A 7,290-nucleotide genomic window follows, 5' to 3' on the forward strand; every position below is an offset into this window, starting at 1 on the left:
ATATTTTTCTCATGGAATTTCATTATTTATCTAATACTTGTTAGATTTTTTTTTAGAAGATAATACTTGTTTGATTGATCTAACTAATTTATATTATTCTATGAATATTAGTCATGTTATAAATGGTTTTATTTTGATATTAACATTCTGCTTTTGAAAAATAGCTATAAAAGTAAAAAAACAATAGATCTGTTATTTCTATGTATTAAAAAAAACAATAGATGTGCTAAATCTAATGACACTTTAAGCCCTCGTTTGGGAGGAGTGAATGAAATAGAACGGAAGGGAATGAAATGAAATGAAATAGAAAAGAATGAAGAAAATAATTTTATAATATTATTCATTTCCCTTGTTTGGGAGTTTTAATGAAGGGAATGGAAAGTTCATTCCCTTATTTGGGAGTTTAAGTGGATGGAATGGAATGGGTAGAAGGGAACATCATTCCTCTCTATTCCCTTAAAACCTTAAATTTTTATTCTTACTGAAATTAGGAGGAATGAGAGAGAATGAAATTAGATTTAATAAATTTTTTACTAAAACTCACAAAATACCCTAATATATTCGGTCATTTATTTTAAAATAAGAGTCTAATAGTAATATTGTAATAAAATGATTCCATTTATTTCTCTCTATGTTACTCCCAAACAAAATTACTTAGGATATGTTTGGTATTGTTTTTTCTCCTTATTTTTTGTTTCCAAAAACATTTTTCTATTTTTGAGACTAAAAAACTTTTTTGACAACTCAACATGGATAGAAAACAAAAATGTTCTCAAAACTCAATTTGTGAAGGAAACTGAAAACATACAAAAGGCTGTTTTCAGTTTCTAATTTTCAAAAATCAATGAAAACACGCATTTAATTTAATGAATATGTCTCATTTAATGAGTTAGCATTAGAGTTCAAATCCTAGTAAGAACAAATTTTAGTATTTTCTATTTCTTTCTTCAGAAAACTATATTTTTTAATTTCAACTAACCAAACATGTTTTTTATTTCAAAAATACAAGAAAATTGTTTTTTTTTTTTCCCAAAAACAAGTTTTTGAAAATAGAAAATAAAAATTGTTACCAAACATAACGTTAAATTCCATTCATTTGCATTCCTTCACATTCATTTATTTTAAAACATCCAAATAAGGTTACTTAATTTCATTATATTCTTTTCTTTTCCACACTTTTTCCTTGCTTAAATACATTTCATTTCATTCAATTCATTTCTATTCCATTATGTCAGGGACGACTCACACTAGGGTAGAGGGGGGCCATTTCCCCCCCCCCCCCCAAAAAACAAATTAAAAAAAAAACTAGTATAAAAAAAATTAAGATTTGCCCTTATATATATATATATATTTGTCTCTCCTCTTCTAAAATATTTAGATATTGACCTACAGGAAAATAAATAAATAAATAAAATTCATGCCCCTTTAACTACAATATATATATAGATATATATGGACTAAACAAAAATCGTGGACAAAATAAGAAACACTTATTTTGTATATTATACTTTGTTGATGTGCTTTATAATATGAAATATTTAAGAAATACTTATTTTGTATGTAGTATTTTGTTGAATATGAAATAAATTTTAGTTTTTATTTTCATAAATTTCTTTTTGGTTCTAAGCTTTGCCCCCCCCCTAGGTATGAATCCTGGTTTCGTCCCTGCATTATGTTCATTCCATTAAATTTCATTCCATTTCCTTATAAACTCCCAAATGAAGCCTAAAATAGACTAAGCATATGGATATTGTTATTATTGAAACATTATTAGATGAACGATTTAAGGACAAAAATGTGGATAATGCTTTTATCTTCCGTGCTTATGAAAATATTCTCAATGAATGAACTCAAAAGTTCGGCGTCCTAATAGGAAAAGATCATGTGAAAAATCGTTTAAATACACTTAAATCCAAATTTCATGCAAGTCTTGATCTTTTTAAAGGTCTGAGTAATTTTTCATAGACAACAATTTGGTGCATAGCTTGAAGTGTGGAATGATCTTGGAAAGGTTTGTTTACACACACACTAGCCTCATTACACGTGCTTCGCACATGCAATGAGACTTTTTTTTATTTATTTATTTATTTTTTATTTTTAATGTCACAATTTTATATTCATAACCAAATTTTATTATAACACCTTTCTATAGTTCACGCGTCACAGAAGGTCATAGATTTTCAAACTACGCTATGATCTTTTGTGATGCGTGAACTATATGAAAGGTGTTATAAAAATTTTTTGATTATGAATAGAAAATTATGACATTTAATAAAAAATATAAAAGAAAGTCTCAACTAAGAGAAAATGACAGGGACTCAATTGACATAACACTAAAATGTTAAAGACTAAATTGACACAAGTGAAAGGTTAAAAACCAAATTAAAATATAATGTAAAGGATAGAGACCGAATATATACTTTACCGTTATTATTTAATGAGAAAAAAAAAAGCATTATTCAGTGAAAACCAAATGCAATTTTGTTAGCATAATATCTTTTTAGTAAGAATTTCAACACAACACCAAATGTTGTTTCTTAGCAAATGTATTTTGACAAAATTAAAGAATTCAAAATCTAAATGCAATAGGTTTCCCAACTAAATGCAATAATTACCAAAGGCTACTTTAATCAGGAATTATTACCTTAATGACCTTTGTAGGGATGTTAGGCCTAGAACTCCTAATGTAAATTTATTATAATGGGCCCATAGCCCAAGCCGAGGATAAGGATTATTTTGAATAGGAGTCATTTCCAGCAAAGAAGACTGTGTTAGTAAGAAAAAGGTTAGGTTTTGGTTTTAGAGGCTCAAGGAAGTAGTGGCCGAGGATAATATATCCTCAGCAGGTTAGAGCCGAGGTCAGAAGAAATAGCTCGCTAGTGTAGGAAAACCTCCCAGAAGGTTCTGTCGGTATGAATAGCCATTAAAGGGATATTGGACTGAAGGAAGTCCTAAAATATCTTAGGAATAAAGCTGTCACCACCGCATTTAATGTTCTGCAACTACTTTCCCAGCCGCATTAATGTGGAGAAGACTCTGAACAGGGTGAAATTGGTTACCCCAAGACATATAAGACCAAAGATGGTGTCTGATGGGACAGACACTCAAGTGATGGCTCAGATGCTTAAAAAATGCAGGATCAAAATGCTTTAGAAGAAGATATATAAGGGAAGAGACCCTTCAGGAAAAGGGGATGAAACTCTGTAATATTCAGGAACAAAACTTGTAACCGAATTGGAAGATAAGATAAGAGAATAGTGCACCCTGGTATTTGCCGAGGATTATTTTTCTTTAGTATAATCCTATTTCGTTTCATTTTCTTATCATCTGATTGATTCCAACGTTTGTTTGATCAACTACAGCCCAGTTCTCCAACCCATTCTCTATAAATTTATTGTTTTGGGGTTTTTTGGACTTGAGCCATTCCATATAGTGGGCTATAAGCCCAAAACTGGTCCTTACAACCTTCATTTATAAACTTTTCCACTTGTACTTTCTAATTTAAAGATTCAGTTATATCATGAAGGGACTTGTGCACATTGCCATTATTGTAATAGTGCCCAACACTTCCTACTCACTCTAAACCTCTGAACAACTTAAGAACATATGATCACTTGCTTTCTTGTAGTTAATTTAGTCCTTATAATTAACTCACTACCGAAAAATGCTTAGTGTAGGACCAAAACAGTATTTTCGCCTTACTTTTATTTACGTCAGCGAAGTCGATAAACATAGTTCCAGGAGAACTCTACTTTGTGTTCAACCAATCATGGTATGCCATACATTTATTTAAATTTCCTTATAAAATGACTATAGTTTTTTTTTTTTAAATCAAACACAAGGCATCTCATGATTGGTGAAGCATAAAGTAAAAAAAAAAAAAAAAAAAAAAGTGAAAAAAAAAATTTTTGTGCACATTGCCATTATTGTAATAGTGCCCAACACTTCCTACTCACTCTAAACCTCTGAACAACTTAAGAACATATGATCACTTGCTTTCTTGTAGTTAATTTAGTCCTTATAATTAACTCACTACCGAAAAATGCTTAGTGTAGGACCAAAACCGTATTTTCGCCTTACTTTTATTTACGTCAGCGAAGTCGATAAACATAGTTCCAGGAGAACTCTACTTTGTGTTCAACCAATCATGGTATGCCATACATTTATTTAAATTTCCTTATAAAATGACTATAGTTTTTATTTTAAAATCAAACACAGGGCATCTCATGATTGGTGAAGCATAAAGTAAAAAAAAAAAAAAAAAAGTGAAACAAAGAATTTTTATTCATGACTAGGAGCTTTTAGTATGGTAAAGATCCATACCTTACCATGTCTACACTTGAATGTGATTTGTTGGATATGGTAAAGATTATCAAATTAAATATAATGATGGATTTGGTAATGGGGGCATTTTTGGGTGTTTGCTAACTCGAGGAAAGAGTATTTTCGTAATAGTAATTTTGTTGTGGAATATTAAAAAAAAAAAAGGTTTTATTGTGTTTTCGGATTAATTAGTTGCTAATTTTCAATAGTTGTGGGCGCAATGGAGAGTACACCCCAGCCGAGTGGACCATGACGGAGAAAAGTGAAGTTGCCACCATATTGGGCATTTTGGGGCCAATCACTTACGTACATGGATCCACATACTAGATTATGGGTCCCGAGTTTGGGTACGGCTTGTAAACTGGCCTTCATTATGTGTTGCTAGGCCATATTTAATTAAAGAGTTTATTACGAGAGTTTTAATCCTTAACCTAAACATACATCATGCACTTAAGGAAATAACACACACAACATGTTAAATATCACATCACAATATAAAAGGAATAATATAAAACACAATCAAGCAAAATAAATTAAACATGTTTAACATGGCAAGTTGACAATTAAATATAAACACACAAGGAAAAGATATTAAGTAAACTAAATATGGCAAAAATTTTCAAATAAACATGGTAAATAATTAAACATAAATAATTAACCTAAAACAAAGTCAAAGAGAATCAAATAACATGTTAAAAAGTGATTAAAATAATAATTAAATAAAAAGATTTTGCCCTAATCTGGGTTTAGGATGTGTACGCATACTCAAAAATGCATACACATCCTTTAGCATAGATTTGAAAAATTTACATTTTTATAGATTTAATCATTCGAAGATATAAACATGTGAGATCAAACAAGCATGTTAGAACCCTAAACACTAGACTAACATGAAGCAAATAAAACAAACATCAACATAAACAAATAATCAAGAAACAAAATCAAACGATTAAACTAAATTACATAAAATAAACATACATGTTATACTTTTCATGAAACCAAAATAATGAAATAAAAACAACCTTAAACATATTATAAACAACCTAAAATCATATTAAAACATATCAAACATAATTGAAATCATCAAACAAATCAAATATAACCTGGAAAAAGAAAGCTCACATTGCTTTAGAATCACATATTTGAAGTTGTTTAACCGGTTTCTCAATGCCTACAACACAAAAATTAGATTGAGGACAAGAATAATCAAAAGAACACAAGAATAGTTAGTAATCACAACTCAAAAACAAGAGATTTTGAAAAAGGTTTTGAGAAATCAATTTAGAAAATTAGTTTCTATCTTAGAACTAACTAAAGAGAGGTTTTTAATTTGTAAAAAACGTGGTAAGGGGTTGTGTGTGAGTTTTGGAAAAGAGAATCAGGGTTTTAGAGACAATGGAAGCTAAAAAATAACTTTCTTTAGTTAGGGTTTTGATTGGAGACATAAGATGAGTATTTATAAGTTAAAATTAGGGTTTTCAGGGCTTTTTAATGGTCTTTGGACATTTCCAAGGGTCTAGGGGCCGCCTCACATCAAAGTATAATGTTTTGAACTCTTAAAATGAAGTTTTAAAACCCAAAAAATTGGATTGCTTAATTGGCCTAACTTCAAATGGTCATAACTTACTTGATATAAGTCTTAATTAGGCAAAATTTATGTTCAAATTGAAGCGCAAGATGTCTACTTTTCAATGAAACAAACCTCACACAAAACTTCATTGTGGATCAAAGGTTATGGTTAAACAGTGTGCAAATATCATTTTTTAGTATCAATTTCAAAGCGATTTAAGCATTTTTGAGTTGTAATTACTTCCAAACTATTGTGAACTCTATAATTACCCTTAGTTGACATATGTCAAGCTCATCATTGGGGGTAGGGGCCAAAATTTATTAACGGGTACAAAATGCGGTGTCTACAATAGTTAAGGGAGACATTGCTCAATTTTGTTTTTTATTTTTATAGAAACATTGATGGATTTTATATAATTTAGGGTAGGGGTGTACAAAAAATCGCTTCAACTGCACGACCACGCTTAAATTGATCGTCAAATGCAATCATTACACCACTTGTTATGGTGGAGGTGCAAAAACCGCACTTGCAAGAGCAATTGCAATGTGACTCAAAAAACTGCACCCCTAACGTACCTAATACTATATAAGTTATATTTTATATATTTAATATGTACTTTTCAGTAATTAAAAAAATAAAATTGCTAAAAACTTTCATAACTAAAAACCTTTTCACAATTAAAAAACTAATGGGCTACTTTAAATCAGTCCAAAACAAAGAAAAAAAGGGTAATTTGACTTAATCCACTTGTGGTTGGACTGATTTTGACTAAGCCGCCTGTGGTTTAAAAATTGTCACCTAACCTACTTGAGGTGGTTTCTGTTGGAGAGATGTTGCCCACCTCTTCCCTGGTGTTAGAAAAATATATTTTAACACAAAAACATAAAATAAAAGGATCAAAAACCTCTCAAGAAAAACTTTCTTGCACAATTTTCCTAGGATTTATTAACATAAAATTCGATACACATTACAATCAATCATGTTATTTTCAATTCCTATGCTGAATTATCCCCGTTCCTTTTTCTCCTTGTTGTCATTGATCATCATCTTCTTCTTCTTCTTCTTCAATCCCAATATTCTCAAAATACAAACACCAACACACCCACACACATCCAAACCCACAGTTACTAAAATAAATAAAAAAAATACCAAATGATTCAATCCTCCAACATAAAAAACTAAAAATCCAAGATAGAGAGAAAAATAACTTATAGACCAAAGATTCCTAACAAATATCCAAGCTCAAGTCCCACAAACTCAAAAGACTCAAAACCAGAATTTTCCGATTTGATCTATATACAAGACAAGTAAAAGTGTTTAAATTCCAAGGACTTGAGGAACCAGTTGATGTATTTCATTATGCAGAGAGCTAGATCACAATCAAGGGGAAGAGGGAT

The sequence above is a fragment of the Quercus suber genome, unplaced genomic scaffold (assembly GCF_002906115.3).
Source record: "Quercus suber isolate HL8 unplaced genomic scaffold, Cork oak 2.0 scaffold_316, whole genome shotgun sequence".
NCBI lineage: Eukaryota > Viridiplantae > Streptophyta > Magnoliopsida > Fagales > Fagaceae > Quercus > Quercus suber.